We start from the raw sequence: 27,250 nt of genomic DNA, 5'->3' as shown, positions 1-27,250 counted from the left end.
CCAGGGTCTGCCCCACCCGCTAGAGCACCGATTTAATCCAGCTCAGCCAGGGCAGGCAGGGCACCCTAGAGACTGGCCCCACCCAACAACAAGCCCTCAGGCAACTTGTGGGCCTGCATAGATTGGTGACTGGATTCTCTGCAGCCTGGCAACTGAGCTGACTTGAGCGGGGCAGGGTGTGCACAAGGAGCCGGTGGAGAGTGTGGGGCTCCCGCCGTGGAGAGACTGGGTCCGCTTGGGGAGGTCGAGGTGCGCACACGGGGCAGGACTGTGTTGACTGTATGTGTGGACCTGTGGGCAACAGGGCTTGTCAGCTGCAGAAGACTTGTGCTTCTCAAAGACCCACATAGGAGGTTTGCTCCACCTTCCAAAGCCTGAAACAATTGGGTGCTCCTGTGCCTGAAGCCAGCCTCACCCAGCTGCAATCCTCAGAGAGCTCACAAGAGACCTAATAGGCTAGAAGCTTACAGCAATTGTAAGGCCCTGAGCCTAACAACCTGCCACGCTGGGGGCCTACTCAGTTAAAAGAAATACTGCAACATAAATGTGGTATTAGAGCTTACAGCCAACTGTGCTGGGACTCCCCACACCTGATAAAGAGACTGAAGGGCCCACAACAACTACAAGCAGCTGAGCATTACAACAGCTGGCCAGGAGCATAACTCAGCCTCCCTGGATGCCTACAGGGAGAGCAAACAGGCCACAATAGAAGGACACACGTAGCCCACATAGGGGCCACCCCTGGAACATTGAGAACTGAGGGAAGCACACTGGAAGCCTCCCAAGGCATCACTTACATAAGGTCACCTATCCAAGAGCAGGAGACGTAGCTGACCTACCTAATACGTAGACACAAGCACGGGGAAAGAGGCAAAATGAGGAGGCAAAAGAATACATTCCAAGTAAGGGAACAGGACAAAACCCCAGAAAAGGAACTAAGTGAAACAGAAATGAGCAACCTACCCAACAGAGAGTTCAAACTAAGAGTGTTAAGGATGCTCACTGATCTGGAGAGAAGAATAGATGAACTCAGTGAGAATGTCAACAAAGAAATGGAAGATATAAAAAAGAACCAATCAGAAATGACGAATACAATACTGGAAATGAAAAATTCATTAGAGGGACTCAAAAGCAGAGTAGAGGATACAGAAGAATGGATCTGTGAGCTGGTGGAAAGACTAGAAGAAATTACCCAAGGTGAACAGGTAAAAGAGAAAAGAATGAAAAAGAGTGAGGACAGTCTAAGGGACCTCTGGGACAACATCAAGCGCACTAACATCCGTGCTATAGGTGTCCCGGAAGGAGAAGAGCGAGACAAGGGGGCAGAGAATCTATTTCAAGAAATAATAGATGAAAACTTCCCTAACCTAAGGAAGGAAACAGACATCCAGGTACAGGAAGCACAGAGAGCCCCAAACAAGATAAACCCAAAGAGGCCCACACCAAGACACATCATAATCAAAATGTCCAGAATTAAAGAGAGAATCCTAAAAGCCGCAAGAGAATGTCAAGTTACATACAAAGGAAACCCCATAAGGCTATCAGCTGACTTCTCAGCAGAAACCTTACAGGCTAGAAGAGAATGGCACGATATATTTAAAGTGCTAAAAGGAAAAAACTTATAGCCAAGAATACTCTACCCAGCAAGGTTATCATTCAAAATGGAAGGAGAGATCAAAATTTTCCCAGATAAGCAAAAATTAAAGGAGTTTGTCACCAAGAAACCAGTGCTACAAGAAATGTTAAAGGGACTGATTTAAGGGGAAAAGAGAAGATCACAAATAGGAAAAATTATCTATTTCCATGATAAGAGGGAAATGGATACAAATGCACAAAAAAGAGGTTAGATATGATATCAAAAACATAAAAGGAGGGAGGAGGGGAGTTAAAGAGTACAGCTTTCAGACAGAGGTCAAACTAAACTGACCATCAATTCTGTATAGAAGAAGTAAGGAACAGAGAAGGACTACTAAAACACTGAGAAAAAAAAAAGTTAAAAAATGGCAGTAAATACATACTTCTCAATAGTTATTTTAAACGTCAATGGACTAAATGCTCCAATTAAAAGGCATAGGGTGGCTGACTAGATAAAAAAACAAGACCCATATATATGCTGCATACAAGAGACACACTTCAGACCTAAAGACACTCACAAACTGAAAGTGAAGGGATGGAAAAAGATACTCCACGCAAATGGCAATGAAAAGAAAGCTGGGGTAGCAGTACTCATATCAGACAAAATAGACTTTAAAACAAAAACTGTAAAAAGAGACAAAGAAGGGCATTACATAATGATCAAGGGAACAATCCAACAAGAGGATATAACACTTGTAAATATCTACGCACCCAATGTAGGTGCACCTAAATATATAAAGCAATTATTAACAGACATAAAAAGAGAAATAGACAGTAACACAATAATAGTAGGGGACTTTAACACTCCACTTACACCAACGGATAGATCATCCAAACAGAAGATCAATAAGGAAACATTGGCCTTAAACGACACACTAGAACAGATGGACCTAGTAGATATATACAGAGCATTCCATCCAAAAACCGAAGAATACACGTTCTTTTCAAATGCACATGGAACATTCTCCAGGATTGGTCACATATTAGGCCACAAAACAAGTCTCCATAAATTTAAGAAGATTAAAATAATACCAAGCGGGGGCCGGCCCGGTGGCACAAGCGGTTAAGTGCGCGCGCTCCGCTGCGGCGGCCCGGGGTTTGCTGGTTCGGATCCCGGGCGCGCACCGAAGTACTGCTTGGTAAGCCATGCTGTGGCGGCGTCCCATATAAAGTGGAGGAAGATAGGCACCGATGTTAGCCCAGGGCCGTCTTCCTCAGCAAAAAAAAAAAAAAGAGGAGGATTGGCGGATGTTAGCTCAGGGCTGATCTCCTCACAAAAAAAAAAAAAAAAAAAAAGAAAATAATACCAAGCATCTTTTCTGACCACAACGGTATGAAACTAGAAATCAACTATAGGAAGAAAATCAGAAAAGCCACAAATACATGGAGATTAAACAAAATGCTACTGAACAACGACTGGGTTAACGAAGAAATCAAAGAAGAAATCAAAAAATACCTGGAGACAAATGAAAATGAAAATACGACATGCCAGAATTTATGGGATACAGCAAAAGCGGTTCTAAGAGGGAAGTTTATAGCAGTACAGGCCTATCTCAACAAACAAGAAAAATCTCAAATAAACAATCTAACAATGCACCTAAAGGAACTAGAAAAAGAAGAACAAAGCCCAAAATCAGTAGAAGAAGGGAAATAATAAAAATCAGAGCAGAAATAAATGAAATAGAGACCAAAAAAACAATAGAAAAAATTAATAAAACCAAGAGCTGGTTCTTTGAAAAGATCAACAAAATAGACAAACCTTTAGCTAGACTCACCAAGAAAAAAAGAGAGAAGGCACAAATAAGTAAAATCAGAAATGAAAGAGGAGAGGTTACAACAGACACCTCAGAAATACAAAAGATTATAAGAGAATACTATGAAAAGCTATATGCCAACCAATTCGACAATCTGGAAGAAATGGATAAATTCTTAGAATCATACAACCTTCCAAAACTGGATCAAGAAGAAGTAGAGAATTTGAATAGACCAATCACCAGTAAGGAGATCGAAACAGTAATCAAAAACCTCCCCAAAAATAAAAGTCCAGGGCCAGACGGCTTCCCTGGTGAATTCTACCAAACATTCAAAGAAGACTTAATACCTATCCTTCTCAAACTCTTCCAAAAAATTTAGGAGGGGGGGAAGCTCCCTAACTCATTCTACGAAGCTGACATTACCCTGATACCAAAACCAGACAAGGACAACACAAAAAAAAGAAAATTACAGGCCAATATCACTGATGAACATCGATGCGAAAATCCTCAACAAAATACTAGCAAATCGCATACAACAATACGTTAAAAAGATTATACACCATGATCAAGTGGGATTTATTCCAGGTATGCAAGAATGGTTTAACATTCGCAAATCAATCAATGTAATACACCACATTAATAAAATGAAGAACAAAAATCACATGATCATCTCAATAGATGCAGAGAAAGCATTTGACAAGATACAGCATCCATTTATGATAAAAACTCTGAATAAAATGGGTATAGAAGGAAAGTACCTCAACATAATAAAGACCACATATGAGAAACCCACAGCTAATATCATCCTCAATGGTGAAAAACTGAAAGCTCTCCCTCTAAGAACAGGAACCAGACAAGGATGCCCACTGTCACCACTCCTATTTAACATAGTATTGGAAGTCCTAGCCAGAGCAATCAGTCAAGAGAAAGAAATAGAAGGGATCCAAATTGGAAAGGAAGAAGTGAAACTGTCACTATTTGCAGATGACATGATTTTATATATAGAAAACCCTAAAGAATCCACCAGAAAACTTTGAGAAGTAATAAACGAATATGTAAAGTTGCAGGATACAAAATCAACATACAAAAATCAGTTGCATTTCTGTACACTAACAACGAAGTAGCAGAAAGAGAAATTAAGAATACCATCCCATTTACAATTGCAAAAAAAAGAATAAAATACCTAGGAATAAACTTAACCAAAGAGGTGAAAGATCTGTACAGCGAAAACTATAAAACATTGCTGAAAGAAATTGAAGAAGACACAAAGAAATGGAAAGATATTCCGTGCTCTTGGATTGGAAGAATTAACATAGTTAAGATGTCCATACTTCCTAAAGCCATCTATAGATTCAATGCAATCCCTATCAAAGTTCCAACAACATTTTTCACAGAAATAGAACAAAGAATCCTAAAATTTATATGGAACAACAAAAGACCCTGAATAGCTAAAGGAATCCTGAGAAAAAAGAAGAAAGCTGGATGTATCACACTCCCTGATTTCAAAATATACTACAAAGCTATAGTAACCAAAACAGCATGGTACTGGCACAAAAACAGACACATAGATCAATGGAATAGAATCGAAAGCCCAGAAATAAACCCACACATCTATGGACAGCTAATCTTTGACAAAGGAGCCAAGAACATACAATGGAGAAAAGAAAGTCTCTTCAACAAATGGTGTTGGGAAAACTGGATAGTCACGTGCAAAAAAATGAAAGTAGACCCTTACCTTACACCATACACAAAAATTAACTCCAAATGGATTAAAGACTTGAATGTAAGACCTGAAACTATGAAACTTCTAGAAGAAAACATAGGCAGTTCGCTCTTCCACATCGGTCTTAGCAACATCTTTTCAAACACCACATCTGACCGGGCAAGAGAAACAATAGAAAAAATAAACAAATGGGACTACATCAAACTAAAAAGCTTCTGCACAGCAAAGGAAACCATCAACAAAAGGAAAAGACAACCTAACGATTGGGAGAAGATATTTGCACACCATACATCTGATAAGGGCTTAATCTCCAAAATATATAAAGAACTCATGCATCTCAACAACAAAAAAACTACCAACCCAATTAAAAAATGGGCAAAAGACCTGAACAGACATTTCTCCAAAGAAGATATGCAGATGGCCAACAGACACATGACAAGATGTTCAAAATCACTAACTATCAGGGAAATGCAAATCAAAACTACAATGAGATATCACCTCACGCCCGTCAGAATGGCTATAATTAACAAGACAGGAAACAACATGTGTTGGAGAGGATGTGGAGAGAAGGGAACTCTCATACACTGCTGGTGGGAGTGCAAACTGCTGCAGCCACTATGGAAAACAGTATGGAGATTCCTCAAAAAATCAAGAATAGAACTACCATATGATCCAGCTATTCCACTGCTGGGTATTTATCCAAAGAACTTGAAAACACCAATTTGCAAAGGTACATGCACCCCTGTGTTCATTGCAGCATTATTCACAATAGCCAAGACTTGGAAGCAACCTAAGTGCCCATCAAGGGACGAATGGATAAAGAAGCTGTGGTATATATACACAATGGAATACTACTCAGCCATAAGAAACGATGAAATCCAGCCATTTGTGACAACATGGATGGACATTGAGGGTATAATGCAAAGTGAAATAAATCAGAGGGAGAAGGTCAAATACCGTATGATTTCCTTCATTAAGTAGTAGATAATAACAACAATACACAAACACATAGGGACAGAGAGTGGATTGGTGGTTACCAGAGGGAAAGGGGGGAGGGAGGAGGGTGAAAGGGATAATTTGGTACATGTGTGTGGTGATGGGTTGTAATTAGTATTTTGGTGGTGAACATGATGTAGTCCATGCAGAAATAGAAGTACAATGATGTACACCTGAAATTTTTACAATGTTATAAACCAATGTTACTGCAATAAACAAAAAATTAAAAAAAAATAAAAATAAAAATAAAAAATAAAAAAATAAAATAAAATAAAAAATAAAAATGATGGATGCTGTACATTGGTGCACATTCCCTGTTTTAGTTGACAGCATCACCTTGTGGATAAAAATACATCTGGTGTATGTTTTTATTTGTAAATATATGTATCCTCTGTCAATTAGGGATAATGAGCCAAGCTATTATGCTGTTAATCAGAATTGTTTAGGGGTTGAAACTTCTTTTCCAGAGTTTATTTTTTAGTAATCAACTGTTAAAGAGTGAGCAAATAATCACATTTAACTGAGGAGCGAACAGAATGAAGGCTAGTTTGTTTCTGGCCATCTTGGTTAAAACTTACCGCAATTTTGCTTGCTTAATTAATATTTTTGAAAAGTGGGAATTAGAATTTACAGTATTTGTGGCTTTGTGGTGAGAGCTAAAAGGCAAAGTGAAATAATAGCAGCTTAGCAGAATCTTATTGTTTAAAACAGAAGGACGATAGGACCTCAAGTTTGAATCTTGAAGTTCTGCCATTCCAACTGCAGGTGATTTAAAACTCTCTTAAACTAGTTTCTTTATTTCTAACATAGGGAGAATAGTGTCCAGCTTCTGGAAAGGTCATCAAATGCCCGGTAACCTGCGTCCTTATTTTTAAAATTTTAAGTGAAAGAGCTCCTGCATTTAATAAGTAATGAAAACTCCAAGGCAATCATCTATCAGAGTATGGGCAGAATCCACACCCCTCAAGCAAAAATTTAGATGCATTTTAGCAGGAATCTTAGCTGGTTTGGGTTCTTCTGCTGCTGTAGTTTTGGGTAGACAAATCAGTTTATAAAAAGTATTTTTGTTATCAACAGTGGAAAATGGCAAATACCCTGATTTTTTCCCCCAAAGTTTTCTCAAATGAGAACGTAAAACTAACACCACAACTTCTTGACCACAGAGTATGGGCAATTTATCCCAATGTCATAGATTATTAATAATTATAATAGATTATACTTAATTATTAAATTTCATAATTTGATAATTATTAATTTGAATGATGATTTGATGGAGAATTTAGCAATCTGCATTACATTACACTTGATGCTCTGATGAAATGCTTCCTTCAGAAATTTTATTGGAAAAAGTGTTGCTTTTTTTTTTTTTAATTTCCTTTTTTCTTATCAGAGACAAGCTTATTGGGGCAATCCGTGAACAGTAAGAATGGATTATAAATAATGTCTCATGTTCACAGATTCTGAAAAAAGCCCGCTCAGTGCTACCACACCAGCCCCTTTGCAGACTGCCAGCCTCCTCCCCCACCCACCCTTCCCCCACCAGCCCGGTCCTCGTAGCTGAAGGTCTTTAGGGCAAACTTGCAGTTTAAATTTCCCGGCTTTTAGTGGGTTTGTGTCAAAGCCTTAGCCACCTTCCCCCACTGAGTGTGGTGGCTTTGTTTTTTCTTCCTCCCCATTTGCTACTTGTTAGCCTCCGTGTACTGTGTCAGCACACTTACAGTAGGCAGAGCACTGATGACAGATGGTGATGGGGGGGCTGGGAATTGGGCTGCCATGGCATGGTGCCAAGGGATATGCCTCGCCGCCGGAATGCACAGCCCAGAAGCTCCTCCCTGAAGCCTTGTCCGTTTGGTTTGGTTGTGTGGGCGTGTTTGTGTGCGCCTGTGCACACGTGGCATGTTTTGTTGTTGTTGTTGTGGTTGTGGCTGTTTTTGTTGTTGTTTGGGCCAATGACAACAGAGGCCTCGCTGGCTGGCTGCTGCCTTCCACTCTTGGCAGTTTCCAGACTCCCAGACAGGAAATTCTCCCAACAATTGCAGCTGTGAATTGGCCCATTTTTCTGGAAAGAGGATAAAAAGAGTTTTATGAGATCTTTCGCTTTTCTCCCACAAGCTGAGGCACGTTGAATACAAACAGGGAGATGCAGGGGAGAGGGGGGTGAGTGGGGGGGGGAGGGCATGCTCCCTCGGAGCGTGCACAGTGCTGTTCCCTGAGCCAGATGTGGGGCTGCCCTAGGTCCTCAGGGAGGTTCAGCAGTGTGAACCCTTTTGACAGCCAAGAGAGACTCACTTCCGTTCATTCCTTCAACAAATATTTGAGAGCTTGCTCTGTGACGGGTAGTTTGCTGGGAGGTGAGGGTACACCAGGAAAGAAAACAGATAAGGTCTATATCTCAGGGAATTAACAATCGGATAGACGCACTGCAAGCAGTAAGCAAACACATATCACAATCACACACTCTTGTTAGTGTTTTCCATGCAATTTAGTAGGCTACTGCGGTGAAGAATGATGATGGTAATTATTTACAACTTTTAACGAGTACTTCTTCTGTGCAAAGCAGTGTTCTAAACGCATCTCTCATTTAATCCTTATAATAACTCTATGAGGTAAATACCATGAAAATGGGTATTTGGGGGTGGTCAGGAAAGACCTCTCTAAGGAGAGGAAATCTGAGTTGAGATATGAAGGATGCAAAAGAGCCAGAGAGAGGGAACAGCAAGTTCAAAGGTCCTGAGGTAGGAAGAGCTTAAGTGTATTCCAGTCGCTGAGCAAGACCTATGGGATAGGATGTAGAAATAAGTTGGTGACAGGGATGGGAAGTGGGGATTTTGGAATGGTGTGGGATAAACTTGGAGAAGTATGCAGGGCCCTCGTGAGGTCTATGTCGTGGTAAGGGGTATGAGAATGGGAAGCCATTGTTGGATATAGAGCTGAAAAGAGACATGACATGTTTTTGGTGGATTTTTCCATCTGTGCTGGGGAGAATGAAATGGCATAGAAGTGGGAGTATAGGAGGCTATTACTGGCAAGAAATGATGGTGACATGAATTAGGATGGCAGCTGTGAACATGGAGAAGTGGAAGGATTAGATATCTATGTCGGAGGTGGACACAAGAGGAAGTGCTGATCAACTGAGTTGATAAGGTGGTGAGGCAAAGTCATTGTGGTTGGCAGCCTGGTGCCATTGGATGGTGCCACCGTCGCCACTGGATGGTGGATGTGCCATTCACTGAGATGGAAAGGACTGATGACAGACCAGGGGTTCCTCTCTTAGCACACAGAGCAAGAGTGTGCCTCTTTGTACACCAGAAAGGTCAGTGCCCAGAGAGGAAATTTGAGGCCCTGGGATGAAGAGGACATACCTTCCACTGAGGGGAAAAAAGAACCACTAGATCACAGCAGGAAAATAATTTCCTTACCTTTGTGAGGTGATGTTTTACACTTAACTTCTGTTCTTTTTTTATTTGATTTTCACTGTAATATTGTGATACAATTATGATTTTCTCAATTCTATAGAAGGAGAAAATGAGGCCTAGAGGGGTAAACTGACTTTTATGGTCTCACAGCTATAATACCAGCTATGGCCAGTATTAACTGAAAGTTTGCTGTGTACCAAGCAGTGTTCCACGCACTTTACAAATGCTGAGTCTTCATAATTATATAAGGTAGATGTTACTCTTACCCCATTTTTAGAGGGGAAACTGAGGCATAGAAAGCTTAAATAACTTGTTCAAGGTTATACAGCTACAAGTATATTACTTATCACTGTAAGTGACAACGCCGCGCTTCAAATCCAGCTCCCTATTTGTGTTCTTAACCACCATGCTCTTCTAAGTACGACTGACTTGGGACTCTGAATCTCACTATCTCTTTACTATTCTGAAATGCCTCCTCGAAGCCACTTCCGATGATTACTCTTTCCCTCCAATGGATTTATGTATCTGGAGCAGTTTCAGCATTGCTTTAGGTAGCTGGATGCTAATTCCTCCAATATTTTCCTCCAAAGACTATACAGCATTATGATGTGACATCTGAAAAGAGACTATAACTTCAAGTGACATAACTTCCAATCAAAATTAAAAAAAAAAAGAAAGAAACTATGAAATAATTTGCTCTATATTTATCTATTGATTGGAAAACATTTTTTCTGTTCTAAGTTTAGAGTGAATACATACACCAAGGAACGTGACTCTTATTTTGTTGAAAGTCCGAGAGCCAGGTAGGAAGGCAGGCATGTAAACATTATATGAGTTTCATTTTCATATCTCTTAAAAGATGATCTATGCACATAAGGAAGATGAAAGAATTGGGCCATGAACAATCCCCATGAATACCCTGATGAGGTCCTGTAGGTGATCATCTTGGCAGCATCTTGAATGTGCTTCACGTCACATTTCTTCATTGAGGGCAAGATAGGAGAGAGACTATTTCAACTTTATTTGCTCGTGTGTATCTGATCAAGCTTTCTGACTGCTAGTGAGAGAGTGATGATGAGCATGCATTCTGGCACTGCACAGCCTTCCAGAAAGTGGCTCTGTTCCTAAGTAGGGTTGAAACAACTACAGGCAAATTTTTTTTGCTGTTGGTTAATTGAGTAACCACGGGGCTGGGTCCTCATTCTGAAAATGCTCTAAATTGGTATCACATACCTTGATGATGGGGAATAGTTGCTCATCAGGTTGTTTCTGAAGATGAAGTGAGATGATTTCCCCATTCTGGTCACCACCCAATCAGGTAGCAAAACAAGATAGGCAAAGTGGTTACCCCATATTTCTCAAAGGAGTAGTACCCAATGTTGGTTTATTTTCTACCCAAAATGTGCTCCTCAGTTAGGTTTAGAAAATGTTGCATTCTATTCCTGCCGTGTATTGGCATATTAAAAGCTTTGATAAGTCCTATGGTAAAGAAGTATGTTTAACTTTGTTGAGCATTGTATTTCCCAAACTATCTATTGCCGTCCATGCTGATGATCAGTTGTGTGACTGATGCCCCAGCCAGATAATTCTTTAGCCCATTCAAGGTATGTTGAGACTAAATCTCCCTTAAATAAAGCCCTAAGAACAAAAAAGTTAGCGTCTAGGGTAAGATGTTTCCGGTCAGATGAACTGAGGCTCAAGTATTGGCTTCGTCTGTTAGAAATTCTGTAATTGTGGGCAAGCATATTTAAATTCCTTGAGTTCCTTCATCTGCAAAATGGGAAAATGAATCTTTCCTCAAAAAGTAGCTGTGTTTGTTTATTCATTAGTGAATTCATTCATTTAACAAATATTTATTGAACATCTTCCCAGTGCCATGTATTGTGCTATGGACTGGGGATTCAGGAGTTAACCATTTGTATTTGTTAGTGTTCTTTAGAGGAACAGAACCAATAGGAGAAAGAGAGATATAAATATGATTTATTATAAGGACTTGGTCACTCAGTTATGGAGACTGAGAAGTCCCATGATCTGTCATCTGCAAACTGGAGACCCAGGAAAGCCAGTGGTGTAATTCAGTCTGAGTTCGAAGACCTGACAACCAGGAGCACCAAGGGTAGGAAAAAACCAATGTCCCAGGTCAGCAACAAGGCAGGAAGGGCCAAATTCTTCCCTCCTCCACCTTTTTGTTCTATTCAGGCCCTCAATGGATTGGATGATGCCCACCCACATGGAGGAGGGCCATCTGCTTTACTGAGTCCACTGATTCAAATGCTAATTTCATCCAGAAACACCCTCACAGATAATATTTAATAATAATTAAATAATAATTTAATAATAATATTTAGCCAAATATCTGGGCATCCCATGATCCAGACAAGTTGACATATAAAATTAGACATTGCACTTGGAGTTTGTTTACTTGTGAGAAGTCCCTGATCAATTTTTTGCGCTGGTACCATCCCAGAGCATCAGTTACTTGTCCTATTTTTTGGTATTATGTATCAAGAGAGATTCTCCAGCCAGGCTGATCTGTGCCAGACCAAGCCAGATGTTTCAGAACCTCCAAACAGAAAGGAATGTCACTCTATGCCTGGATGGGTAACGTAAAATGTTCCAAAGTGAACACGAGCTATTTGTCAAGACTTCTCCTAAAAGACTTTTAAAAACACTCTTCTGACTTCTACCTTTTGTACTGTTTTAAAAAAAAAATTCCTGGAGTTTTCAATCTTTGTTCTTTCATTTGAGAAATTTATTTTTAAAACTTGTCACAGAAATATTTTCCTTTGAAGATGAATGTGTTACTAAGGAGAGAGAGGGAAGAAGAAGATGGCTGGTTCTCTTGTGCCCTGTGTTGTCATTACCTGTCCCCGGGTGGAGAAGATGTTTGATCCCCTCACCTCCTCCTTCTTTCCTGCTGCCTTTCTAGCCTTGAAAAGGAGATCTGCGTCTTAAATGAGGCCACCTTTGTGGAAAGCACTGAATTAGCCATGCAGTCAATATAAGACCTGGGTGTCTAGACAGAGGGCTTATGGACCATCTTGCTTTAGCCTATGGAACACTGACTCCTCACTTGCATTTCTAAGAAGCTGGTCCAGTAAGATCATCAACACTCATGTCTGCCCTGCTCAGAGCTTCTGGCTCACAGATACAGGGCAACTTATAGTACTTGGAATTGGGGTGAGTGCAAGAATTAAAAACAAAGGCAAACTCAAACCTACTTTATCTGTGTAATTACTCAAAGGGAGGGCAGGAGGATCAAATAATGAACATAAATGGGAATTAGGTGGGAATGGAAAGACTAGCAACTTTTTGGCCTTTTGTTGTATATTGCTCCAAAATAAGGTTTCTCAGGCTCAGCACGGTTGACATTTGGGCATAATTCTTTGTGTATGGGTGCTGTCCTGTGTATTGTAGAGTGTTTAACAGTATCCCTGTCCTCTACCCACTAGATGCCAGTAGCAATTGTTTCCAGACATTGTCCAATGTCCCCAGGGGACAGGAAAATAGTCCATGGATGAGAACCACTGCTCTAAAAACAAGTATTCTTAAAAATTTTGTGGCAATGGACCCCTTTGGCAATCTGGAGAAAATGACAGACTCTTTCTCAGATTAATGTTTTTAAATGTATAAAATAAAATATATAGAATAACAAAGAAAAGTATGTATATTAAAATTATCAAAATATTTTAAAAAACAAATTTGTGCTATAGTAATTTATGTACTTCTTTATTAACATATTAAATAAAAATACCTAAAGATGGACCTAAATGACTACCTTACTTTTTTTTTTTTTTTTTGGCTGAGGAAGATTTTCCCCGAGCTAACATCCACTGCCAATCTTCCTCTTTTTTTGCTTGAGGAAGATTAGGCCTGTGTTAACATTTGTGCCAATCTTCCTCTACTTTGTATGTGGGTTGCCGCCACAGCGTGGCTGACAAGTGGTGGATGTCTGTGCCTGGCATCTGAACCCACAAAGCTGGGCTGCCGAAGCACAGCGTGTGGAACTTTAACCACCAGGCCGCAGGGCTGGCCCCAGTGACTACCTTACTTTTGAAGCAGTGGTGAGCTCGTATGCTATTTCAGGAAACCTGTACCAACGGTTATGTGATATGAAAGCACCTGTGATTTTAATTGTGACAAAATTCTAAGACTACTATGGTCTATTCTCTACATTTATGCTTAAAGGTAATGTTAAATTTCAGTCCGAGATTGATGAAAATTAAGGTGTAACTTTTTCTTGTCCATGTTTACAGAGCCTCTGAATTCAGCAGTGTTGACTATAGAACTTCCTTTTCTAAAGCATGAAGGAAAGAAGCCATGTAAGCTCAAGTTATTTTTGTAATATTTAATTAACACCCCCAATTCAAATCAGAGTGCTCAATTTGAAGGCTTTGGCAATTATGAACAAACCTAGAGTACAGAGAGAAACTTTAAATCCAGGAAAGCACAAATTTTACAGGCATGGTGTAATGCCTGTTTTACACAGGCATTATTTTACAGAATGGTGTAATGCTGCATTCTACAAATGCAGAACTCAGAGAGAGCAGAAGGAGGACTGTAAAATGACTGGGCTAACACCAAAGAAGGTGTTCCGGTGTGGCCTAGGGACCCAGCAGACCTGCTGGGCTCTGATGATGACAGTGGTTACATTAGGAACTGGCTCAGCCAACAGCTAGCTGCCTATCTGAGTGAGTTACCTGACCCCTCTGGTCCTCAGGGCCTTATCTATAAAGTGATGGGCTCAGCTTGGACCAACGTTGATTAAATCTCTGCTGCTCATTGACATGGTTTAAGATGCTTTCACCTACACAAAACTCACTTAGGCTAACAAAATCCACAGAAATGAGTATTTAAAGGAGAAGAAATTGAGATGGAAAGAGAGGTTAAGCCAATTTGTTCAGTTGCACAGGTAGTTTACGGGAGTCAAGTGATCTTGTTGGGGCCATGAACTGGGTTTATTTCTTTTCCAGAGTCTTATCAAATGCCAGGAATATAACAGGCACTCAGTAAATATTCGTTGAATGAATGAATGAACAAATGAATGCATCCATAAACCACCAACTTCCATTTTCAGTGCTTGACTGAGTCAATCCATTTATCTCTTAACATTATACCCTTTGGGGAGAGGAATTGTGGAGATACAATTTTATCCAACATGCTTACTTATTGTGTGAGTAATTCTAATACACTGACTTATCCATAAATCACACGCACACACACACATCTACACATATACACACAAATGAGTCCAGTCCAGGGGCGTCTTCTAGAAGGTTCCTCAGAGACTCAACCAGGTTTCTATTGACGGCAGGAGGGCTCCTGCAGGATTTATCACCTTGTGATGTTACCACCCAACAGAAGTGAAGTTTCTGGTAAACTGATTGGGCCCCTGAGCATGCAGTAATGGAAGCTACAGCAAAGGAACTGCGTAATGGAAACTGTGGAGGGCAAGGGTGGCTGAACTGAAGAGGGAAATCGAGATAGGCTTTCATGTGAGGACTTTGTTTTGAAAGCTAGCTTTTTCTCAGTCAGGGGAAGCACAGATCACCTACGGAGCAAAGTGAGCCTCCTCTCTCCTGTTTTGTAGAAAATGAATGGGCTCGATAATGTACACAGAGCTCCAACTGCTGCAGTGTGTGGGGCATACATAATTGCAGACTAAAAGGCTCTAAAGTAGAAGTTGGTGGGTTTGAGTTCTTGCTGTCTGATAGTGGTCAAGACTGTACTATCCTGAGCTGCAATTATTTCTTCTGCAATATATGATTGTTAAACTAGCTGCAGGGCTGCAACTCAAAAGCCTACAGACAGGGAGTGTAAATGAGGGAAGCATAACACAAAAAGGAGTGGTGGGGACTGTGGTCAAGTACAGGGTCCATGTCCTGTTTGAAAGAGGCACCGCAACTCCCTTTTAGTCCATTGCTACCACACTAGAATGTGGGTCTAAAGTTGCCAGATCTTCCAGACTTTTTAAACAATCTGAAATTTGAGTTTTAAATGTTGACAACTCTTTCAAAATTTCAAAGATACAGTGCAGGCCAGATTTGATCTTAGGTTGCCTGTGAATGATCTTTAAAGTCTTGCCGTATTAACAATTCAATGAATACAAGTAGGTATGCTTACTGTCTGTGAAATACTTCTTTATTTATTTATTTATTTTTTGTGAGGAAGATCAGCCCTGAGCTAACATCCATGCTAATCCTCCTCTTTTTGCTGAGGAAGACCGGCTCTGAGCTAACATCTATTGCCAATCCTCCTCCTTTTTTTCCCCCAAAGCCCCAGTAGATAGTTGTATGTCATAGCTGCACATCCTTCTAGTTGCTGTATGTGGGACGCGGCCTCAGCTTGGCCAGAGAAGCGGTGCGTTGGTGTGCGCCCGGGATCCGAACCCGGGCCGCCAGTAGCTGAGCGCACGCACTTAACCGCTAAGCCACGGGGCCAGCCCTGTGAAATAGTTCTTTAAATTCACTTTTTATAGTGCTTTATAGTTTTCAAGTCATTTGCATGATTTTCTCTGAGTCTCATGAAATCTCTGTTTTACAGAGGAGGAATTTTAAGTTCAGGAATGTTAAGTGACTTGTCCATAGTTACAGAGCAAGAGAGTGGCACAGCCTAGATTCATTCTCTAGTCTTGGACTCCCCAGCACTTCTGCCAAACGTCCTGACTTGTCCCATAACACAAGACCTTCATAAGCCTATTTAGCATCTCTGTAGGTCAAATAGAGGAGACTTCACCACTCCAACCATTAATCTGTGGAAGTCTGTCCTTGGAATGAAGAAGGGTGATGAGACAGTCACTCTTTCAGAAGGAACATCTGAATCTCCATTCATGTACCAGGTTGAAAGTCAGGTCAATGACTTCTAGAGCCTCGGTTATTACTCAGTCACCCCACAGTAGAGCTAGGACTGGAGGAAGGAGCTTGTATTCTGGTCATGATTCAACTTCTTGCTGGCTGTGTGACTTGAGACAAAGATTCCTTTGACCTCTCCCTGAACTTTAGGTTCCTTATCTGTAAAATGGGAACCATGATAAGTAACTGGCAAAGCTGGAAGCCAGATCAGTAAGCGACCCCATTCTGTGAAGCACCACCAAACTATCCTTTAGAGATCATAGGCAGGTGGAGGAAGCTGACTTCAACATGCAGTAGCTATTCAGGGTGATATGTGCGGCTGATCAGGGATGCATGGAGAGTGATGTATAAAGAAGGCACAGAGCAAGAATCCTGGGTGCTTAGTACTTATGAACAGTTCCTATTAGCGGTTATTGGTAAATGTAACATAGAAGCTGACTCCATTTGTGTTCTTATCTCAATACCTTTCAGAAAGGATTAAAAATTGTAAGTATAAAAGGACATGCAATAGAAAGACGTTTCCTGCTCACCCTGACCACAAATTCTACTTTCCAAAAGGTAACTTGTAACAGATTCTTATGTGCCACCTCAGAATTTTCTAGATACACAGAAGTACATATGGATGTGGTGGAAGTCTCTATCTCTATTTATAGCTGAATCTATTTATGTAGTCCCCATTTTTCACAAACGGGAGCACACTACACACATCCTTCTTTAGTTAAAATTTTTTTTTCTTGGTTAAAAATTGCTTTTCTTAGTTAAAAAGTCAGTTAATAATTTCCATATCTGTACATATAGATGTGTATCTCCTTCTTTATGGTAGCTATGTTATATTCCGTCATTTTATGTCTTTTTGTACCTGTCTCAGACAGTTCTGGCTGCTATAACAAATTACAATAGGCTTGGTGGCTTACACAACATTTATCTCTCACAGTTCTGGAGGCTAGAAAGTTCAAGATCAGGGTGCCAGCACGGTCAGGTTCTTGGTGAAGGACCTCTTCCTGTTTTACAGAAGGCTGTCTTCTTGTCTCCTCACATGGCGGAAAGCAGAAAGAGAGAGGAGGCAAGCTCTCTCGTGTCTCCTCTTTTAAGGGCACTAATCCCATTCATCAGGGCCTCATCTTCATGGCCTAATTACGTCTCAAAGGCCCCGTCTCCTATTACCATCACATTGGAGGTTAGAATTTCAATGTATAAATTTGTGGGGGACAGAAACATTCAGTCCATAACATGTATTTAATAATTTCTAGTTGATGAACATTTCATATATGCCTATTCTTTTGTTATTTCAAAATGTTTCAATATAGATCCTTGCATATATCTCTGAATACAAGTTCATTAAAAAATAAATTTCTACCATAACTTCATTAAAAGTTTTGAACATTTATATTATTCTTTGAAGACGCTGCATGCTTAAGACATTAAGAAACACTTCTAGAAAGTAACTTCACATTTTTATCAACACCCTATATTATAAAACTTTTTGATTTTTTTCACTGAGAGTGAAAATATTCTGTTTTTGTTTGCATTTACTTGCTTTTAATGAAGTTAAACATCTTTTCAAATCCTGACAAGCCCTTTGTGTATCCTGTGGAGAAGCCTGCTCATGACCTTTATCTATTTTTCTATTGGGTTGTTAATTTTTTTCTTATTGAATTATATGAGCTCTTTACATATTAAGGAAACTAGACTACTTGTATGTCATATGTGGTGCAAGTTTTTTTTGCAGTTTGTTATTTGTCACAATATCTTCCAGACATGTTGTTTAAAGATCTGTTTTTTTAGTGTTTTAAAAATCAAGGTGCAGCTTCAAGACTGTGCTGATTATATGGCTGAAGCTGCTGAAAGTTGGGTTTGTACAACTTCACCAAGAAGCTTCTGCTTGTCATCACAAGGAGATGGTGTAATACTTCTTGAACAAGACCTGGTTTATGCCACCGTGAGTCATTCAAGTTACTGGAAAAACTGACTGATCTATGGACACATTTCCTGTAATTCTCCGAGGAATTGAAGACATTCAAGAGGGAGTGTATCTCATTCCCTTTGAATCCAGCCATTGTCCTTGCTGACTTCAAGGCTTTGCCTCTGTGAGAAAAATTAAAGAAAATCCCAAAGCAAAAAAAGATTGCCTAAGTTATTTTGAGCTTATGAAAAATAATATTCATCAACTAAAACAGGAATTTTGGAAGGAAGATCCAGAAGACATATTGGAGAGCTCAATACCTTCAGCCATCATTATTTAGTTTGCAGGCTACACAGTGCAGTGCTTACAAGCATCCCAGCCAAAGAAGAGAGGACTTCCATTAATCAGCCGGAGACACAGAAAGAAGAATTTGACTTCAGCCTGAACCAGTGGAGACAAAGGTTATATACAGTCACTGAGATTAGAGGGGTGCCATATTTTTATTTTGGTCCAGATTTGATAAGACAGGACACAAAAACAAGCCCCTCACTACGAACATTGAGGATGGACTGTTCATTTGAAAACCATTTGGCACTGAGCTGTCAGATTCAGATTTATCTTAAATAGTATCAGAGATATAGGGAAGGGAAGACCATCTTTCTTCCAAGGTCACAATTACTGCCAAAACAGAGAGCCCTGGCACTGTGCATCTGTGCTGTCAAGACTACCAGCCAATTGATCCAAAGACCATGCTTAATTAAGGTGGAAACGTGGTGGTGTACACACTGGTCTGTATAGGGCATCTGCCTCTGGTTGCTTATTATCCTGGTTGTCTGTATTTGTATATGGTAGGAAATAGAATGTAGAGAGTCATACAGTTTGGCTTTTCTGGCTTAACCAGAGATCAAAATTCTGCACTAAGTGAGGTAGAGTGACCAACAGTCCCTGTTTTCCCGGGACTGTCCTCATTTTGGTACTGAAAGTCCAGTGTCCTGGGAAACCCCTCAGTCTTAGGCAAACTAGGACAATTGTTGCCCTATATCATGGTCTTGTCCAGCTGTTTCTTTCTGTAGTCCTGTTATTCTACAGAGAAATTAAATAAGACAAAATGGGCTTAAATTTAGGAAGAATTTTAGTCATACATAAATAGGATCACAGCTTTTGGAGTGAGAAGTGTTAGAACAAGACGTGCAAGACCATACTCTCAGGAAGAGAAACAAAAGACTTCTGAGGTCACTTGCAGTTCTATGATTCCCTAATTCTATAACACTACACCTAGCATCTTGGGAAAGTTAGGTGAGCCATAATTAAAATGATCTTCATTGCCATTTATCAAATGATTACTATGTACCAGGTGCTGTAGTAAACTTTTAAATTTTATTCTCATCACAGCCTTAGGAAATAGATATTATCTGATATAATTTATAGGTGAGAAAACAGGCTTAAAGAGGTTTTGTCTACCATTGCAGGTAGCAAATGGTGAAGATGGGATTTGAATTCGGGTCTCTGTGCTTACAAAGCCTGTGCTCACATTCACTCTATCTCCATCTTCCATCATCCACAAGTAGTTCTGAGCAATCATTTCTGCTGTCTCCCTGGTATGAGGTTATTGGTACTGCCTATAACATCATCCCTGGAGACCAGAGAAATAGTAGCAGTAACAACATGCATTTCCATAGCATATTTTACATTTCAAAACACGTTACTTCTATTTTCTACTGTCATCGTCCCAAAGATGCTGGGGAGTACCTAATGTTGATTCTGTCTCTATTTATAAGGGTTGGGAAAGAGAAGTGTGGATGAGCATGGTCAACTGTTGATGTACACACAGGATTAGTGGTGAAACTGGCCTCACATCTACACCTCCTGATCCTCACTGAAGACCAAGTCTACCCGGCTGAGACGAAGGGGTTCCGACTTTCCTGGTTGATATCAAAGGCTGATGCTATAGGAATCTGTCCAACTTTGTCCCCCTACTTCTCTGTCTCCCTCACTAGACAGTAAGCTCTGAGAAGGCGAGTTCATGTGTCAGTCTTATTCATTTTTTTTTTTTTTTGTGAGGAAGACCAGCCCTGAGCTAACATTCAATGCCAATCCTCCTCTTTTTGCTGAGGAAGACTGGCCCTGGGCTAACATCCGTGCCCATCTTCCTCCACTTTATATGGGACGCCACCACAGCATGGCTTAACAAGCGGTGCGTCGGTGCGCACCCAGGATCCGAACCGGTGAACCACGGGCCGCAGCAGCAGAGCGTGTGCACCTAACCGCTTGCGCCACCAGGCCAGCCCCTGTCTTATTCATTTCTGTATCCCCAGAACCTGGCACATAGATTCTTAATAAATATTTGATAAATAAATGAATATCTTTCAAACACTTTTCTCTTAATTCAGATGGCAGTTAACCATTTCCCATTCTTGAGCCATATTTTCTTGCCACCATACATTCTTTCACACTGTTTCCTCTGCCTGGAATGTGTGTTTTCTCCCCTCCTTTCCACATGATCTTCAAGGTGTGGCTCAAATACCACCTCTCCCAGGCAGCTCTCCAAGGCCTCCTAACTGCAAATATTCTCTCTCTAATACCCAGAGTCCACCTCTAGCACTCCCCTCTTTTGTTGCACTTACCTCCGTCTCTCTTTCATTATAGTGATTTGTAACTTGCATGAGTTAAAAGGGAGTAGTGGGGACTGTGGCTAACTAGAGGGTACCTGTTCCATCTAAAAGTGGCATTGCTATTCAGTTTTAGTCCATTATTGCTATGGTGTGGATATAATATTGCCAGATTTTCCAGATTTTTTTTTTGTGGATCCTGAATCTGAGTTTTAAATGTTGATGACTCTTTCAAAGTTTTTTTTTTTTTTTTGCTGAGGAAGATTCGCTCTGAGTTAACATCCATTGCCAATCTTCCTCTATTTTGTATGTGGGCTGCCGTCATAGCATGGCCGCTGATGAGTGGTGTAGGTCCACGCCCGGAAACTGAATCCGAGCCACCGAAGTGGAGCGTGCCAAACTCAACCACTGGGGCTGGCCTTCAAAGTTTTAAAAACACAGTGCAGACCAAATTTGACCCCATGATGGACAGAATTCAGGTGGTAACTATTCGTTGAATACAGTGGGTATGCTTATTGTCTGTGAAATTATATTTTAGTTAACATTTTATAGCACTTCACAGGTTGCAAGTCACTGTCGTGATTTTTTATGAGTCCTGCAGAAGCCTTGCAGGATACTGTTATTTCTGTTTTACAGATGAGGAAACTGAAGCTCAGGATTGTTAAGTGACTTACCTAAGGTCACATGGCACGAAAGTGGCAATGTCTGAACACATTCTCTAGTCTTTACACTCCCAGCCCTTTCTGCAGACTGCGCTGCCTCGTCCCTCTCTTCCTGGATATGCTAAGGCTAGACGCCTGTCAGATTCTTTACTGTCCTCCTCAAAGTGGTGTCTTATAAATAATAAGTGCCTAATGCATGTTTGTTTGTATGAAAGAAGGAAAGAAAATACATAGACACACTTAGGTGTAGAAAAACAGCCAACATGGATTATGTTTCATTTTTTATTCCAATGCATCAATTGCATTATAATTTTCATGACTATTTTCTATGATGTAGGAATCCACTATCAGAAACTCAAACCATTCCATTTCTTGGTACAACTACTTGGAATTCTCATTACTTCTATGCACATAGTCTGTATCCAGAAGTGTTTCAGTAAATATATATTGATTAGCTGCACCAAGCCTTCCTCATGAAAGATTTGAGTGTGTTTGTGAGAGAGAGAGAGAGAGAGAGAGTCTGGATTTGAGTCTGCTAGGTGGAATTAGGGAACCAAAAGAGATGAATAAGTAAGTGATCTCTATACTCCAGAGTTCATATGTAGTCAGAGTTTCTAATATGTAGACCAAGGGAACACAGGGCGATTTGAAAGAACAGAAGACTGGGAGAGGAGTAAATCTTAATTAATCAAGAGGAATTTATTTGATTGCAACTCAGCCAGGATATAACAGTCTCTGTCTTCAAAAGATTTACAATCTAGTTGGAAGGCAGAGGTTTATACACATTCACACAGACACACACACACTCGTATGCACACTCACACACTCACCGATTGTCACAATGAAGCAGAAGTAGCTTTACTTACTTTTATCCTTAAGATGATTTAGGGCTAAATCATTACTTTTTTGTCTTCTATTGTTTTTTAGACATACCTGAATATTTCTCAAAAAAATGTAATTTTTGAAGCCCAGATATTTTCTTCTTTTTAGCCAACCATTCTCTAACCTAATTTATATTTTTTGTTATCTACTTGGAAAAGAAGGCAACTTGCCACATTTTCATGTAAGAAAGACTCCTTGGTATTTTCGTTTGCATGATGCCAGGAGCTGTAACTTTCAGTCTGAATCCAAATTAAAATCACTCTCCCCCCAAGAGATGCTCTTGTATCCTAGTGAGTGCCTCTCTGTTTTCTGGACTCAATTTCTTCCCTCCTCCCTTTAGGACAGGAGGGCTTCACTTTTGTGTTTTGTAGACTCTCTGAAGCAGCCCCAGATGTGCTGGGCCTCTCTTGATGTAGCACAGCCTCTGGGGGTAAGCCCTTGAATCTTGAGTCGACGGCTTGGATTCTGGGACCTCTACCAAGCCTTGTGGCTTCTGGAAAGAACCCAGAATCTCTGCATCCTAGGACATCAGCCCACACCTCAGAAAGAGCCCCACAACAGTCTCTGCAGGTTCTTCCAGTTATGAAGGAATGAGATGCAGATTGGTTGGTCCAAATGTGATGCCTCCATTTGTAGTCAGAAGAGGAGGTCTTGAGATCCGTCATGAGGGCTTCCTGCTGATCTTTATTAATGAGATAGCATTGCTGCATAACTTGTGTTTATCCTGCCCATATTGACCTGTGGGGTCAACTCAATGGGACTCTCTCTTAGATTTTAAAGGAATCTTTGTTATTATTTTATCCAACTGAGAGATTGAAGGAAAAATATTAAAAACTATGGATTCAGGACAACATCAGGCCTTTGAGATTTGCCTCTCTGCTATTGTTATTTCAAAAAATCCACAAAACCATTTTTTCCTACTCAAAAATGTAGACATCAAGAGACTCACTGCACAACCCTGAGGTTGTGGCCATTCAGCACAATGTTGTTTGACCTCAGATTTTTGTTGTAGATTTTCCACCCTAAATGCTAGATGATATTTAAGATAAGGCTCACCAAACCAGGGCAAGATAATAGCATTGATGCGACACTCGCTGGAGAAACCAGAAAAATTTAGTAATTTATATACTTAGGCAAAATAATTTCCTACTTTAATGCATTTTGTTATAGCAATGGCTTGGTTTGGTAGGTTTTTTTAATCACAAGGAATAGCTATGTTATTTTGACAAAATATATGGTGCTTTTGGTTTTCGTTAAAAAAAAAACCACAACAAACCAGAACAAAAACAGAAAACCTCCACTTCTCAACAAAACCCTAATGATGATGCCCATAGAATATAAATGGTTCTTCTCCCAGTGTCTGCTTTCTCATTAGTTGGCAAGGGGCACAAATGCCTCCTCACTTCCCTCTTCGAAGTCCTCGCCCCAAATTTGACCCATCACTACGGAAGCAGATGAGTAAGATGCAGAGTTCCTACAAATCTGTCCTGCCACTTCTTAGCAGTGTGACTTTGGGCAATTTGTTTGTCTTCTTTGAGACTCTGTTTTCTCACAAATCAAATGAGGCTAGCAATACCTACTGCATAGGTTGTGAGGATTGAAAGAATGTAAAATGTCTTGTCTCCTGCCTAGCACAGGGTGGGCCCCATGACTTAATTTTAGGTTCCCTCTACTTCCCTTGTCACCACTTGCATTTCTCCTACTTCTTTTCCCAGAGCCCTCCATGTCCTCTCACAGTGTGCCTCTGATGGCCCGTCCTCACTGACAGTGGCCATGGCTAGCACTGAGGTGGTATGGAGGGAAACCCTCCCATCTAGAAATTCTCATGTGCGCTGCGTGGATGAACATTTACTTGCAGAGTGTCTCAGTTTCTGGACATGGAGCAGAATGTGGCAGGTGGAAGAGTCCAGAAATCAGTGGACAACCCAGGAAAGGAGATAGGGCGTATTGAGTGAGTGAGCACAGAGGCTCTGAAGCTGATGCTGGGATTTGGCCCCTCCTCCCTTGGGGCTCTAATCAAATAATTCTAGTTGTGATTCTTGCCTTTTCCTGCTCCTGGCCTTTGCCTATATATTTATATCTCTTGGAGAGCCCTCCCCTCTCCCGTTTGCACACATCCTTAAAGTTCTGGCTCAATCTCATCTCCTCTGTGAAGTCTTCTGTAATTTGTTGATGTCTAAGTGCCTGTTATTATTTATTCCATGAAGATGGTACTGAACACCCACCATCTGCTATTATGTTATGTGTGCAGCTTGCTTCCCACCCCTGAGACTGTGAGCTGCCATGGGCTGGAGAGCATCATAAAGGTGAGTTGTCAGAGGCTGGCTGGAAAGAAAGGCCACCAAGGAAGACGGGAAATGACTCTCCCAAAGGAAAGGAAAAGTGAGAGGGTGATGATATTTGGGAGGAGAGAGGAAAGCAACAAGTTGAGCTCAGTAAGCCTATTAAATTTTCTTCTTCTCTCTTGTAACCTTCAAAACGGATCACCCCAAGGAGCTGTGGACCACAAACAGTTTAGCCAAGTAACACCCACTACATGGTAGGTGGATCCCTAGCACATGGTACAGGAGGGTGTCTTAGTCAGTTGAGCTGCGATAAGAACGTACCATAGACTGGGTGGCTTATAGACAACAGAAATTGATGTCTCGCACTTCTGGAGCCTGGAAGTCCAAGATCAGGGTGCCAGCATGGTCAGGTTGCGGTGAGAACTCGCTTCCAAGTTGCACACTTCTCCTTGTATCCTCACATGGCAGAAAGAAGGCTAGACAGCTCTCTGGGGTCTCTTTTATAAGGACACTAGTCCCATTCATGAGGGCTCCACCCTCATGACCTAATTATCTCTCATAGGCCCCTCCTCCTAATACCATCACATTAGGGTTAGAATTTCAACATATGAATTTGGAGGGAACACACACATTCAGTCCATTGCAGAGGGGAATTCAGAGTGAGAACTGGCAAGATGTGCCAGCTGTGGCAGAGGGTAAACATGGTTCAGCACAGGCAAGTGGGGGAAGGCTTCCTACCCAGCCCTGTGATTCGACGTACATATAGCTGTAGGAAGGCTGGCTCCGGGTGAAGGATGAGAAGGGAGACCATCTTAAATATCACCTTAAGATCTCCCTGGGAGTTTCCTGTTTATGCCCACTGTTCCTGTGTAGTTATAAATAGCATCTTCTTCACTCTCAAAAGTGTCTTGGTGAGGAGGATAAGTTACATGTTCACCCTAGACTGGAGGCAGCCCCTTTCACAGAGCTTTGTTGTTTTTTTTCCCCATTGTAAAGCATCTCATTTAATTATTGCATGGTTTTAGTTTCATTTAAGGTGAAATCATTTTCCTCATGAGCATAGGCATAAAACATTGGAAATTTATAGACTGCATTGATTTTTTTTTAAAAAATCATTATTTTAAAATAGTGAAGGATATTTTATATGTCACATTAATAACAGTACACATGTTGAAAGATAAGTGGGAAGTTGGCAGTCTGTATCATGTACTTGAGTGTGTATGCCTGTGCTTGGGAATACACTCTTATACACACACTCACACACACATGAACATACACAGATTCAATGCAGGTGGGTAGGAGGGTGGAAGGAACAGAGAGTCAGTGGTTGTTGCCAAGATGAATGGCTTCCAAAGACCAAGATAACCCACAAGTTCTCAGAGATACAGCTTAGCACATGCTGTGTTTGATTTATATTCCATTGTATCTTCAGCTAATTAAAGTTCTTAGGATAATTTGGATAAGAGAAAGCTCATCCTGGAGTTCGGATGTTTCTAGTCTTTCTGGAAAAGGAGAGTTCATCGTCTATTATATTCCATGAAACTATTCTTGGGCGAATCATATAAAAATCACACTAACAGTTGTGATTATGAGAATTTTATAGTATTTTACTTTCCACACACCCTATGCCTCTTAATTCTCAGCAACTCTACCAGGATGTATTTGACACATGTGGGAACTACATTCTCAGAGGATTAGTAGCTTGTAAAGATCACATAGCTAGTAAGTGGGGGCAGGCCTGGACCCAGGAGCCTGCTCTGCTGGCCCTCAGCCTTATCCCTGTTGGCTACAATATGCAGAAGGCAGGAGCAGATGAATGCAGAGACATAAGACTCCCTCCTATTGGGTGTTGATCTCCCATGTTCACTGAGTCCATTGCTGATCTATAGATTCCTCACTGGTCTCCCTGCATCCTCTTATCCCTTCCTAACATCTCCATACCTCAGCTAGTATTATTTTATCTGACCATGTCACCTCCCTCCACTTTCCCCCTTCTAGCCAAAAATAGTTCAATATATTCACAGTGTGGTTGGTATGAAGACTGAAAGTTTTAATGCCGCTTCCTAAGACCTCGTGTCGTGTGACCCAGACCACCCCTGCTCTATGGCTTGTACCACCCCTCCATGATCTCAGCACCCCACCCTCTACTCCCTTTCAGTTCCCTGACAGCTCCTGCTGCCACCTGCCTCAGAACTTGTGCCATAAAATACCCTCCACCTGTAAGGGTCTCACGTGGTGAACATTTATCCATCCCTCAGATCTCAACCTGAACATTCCTCCTTCGAGAAGCTTCCATCAGCCACTCAGACCGGTCCAGGTCTCAATAGACCCTATAACTTTGCTTTATAACACTCACAACCATTGTAATTTTATCTTTATTGGTACAGTTATTTGATTGATGAGTATCTTTATTAGACTATGAGAACAAGGAATTGCTTTATTTTCACCTCGCTTTATCCCCAGCATCTAGCTCAGTGCCTGATATGTAGTTGGTGCTGAATAAATCATGGCTGAATGAAACTTCTCTGCTGTCT

The sequence above is a fragment of the Diceros bicornis genome, chromosome 28, assembly GCF_020826845.1.
Source record: "Diceros bicornis minor isolate mBicDic1 chromosome 28, mDicBic1.mat.cur, whole genome shotgun sequence".
Lineage (NCBI taxonomy): Eukaryota > Metazoa > Chordata > Mammalia > Perissodactyla > Rhinocerotidae > Diceros > Diceros bicornis.
Note: the sequence above shows the minus strand (reverse complement) of the source record.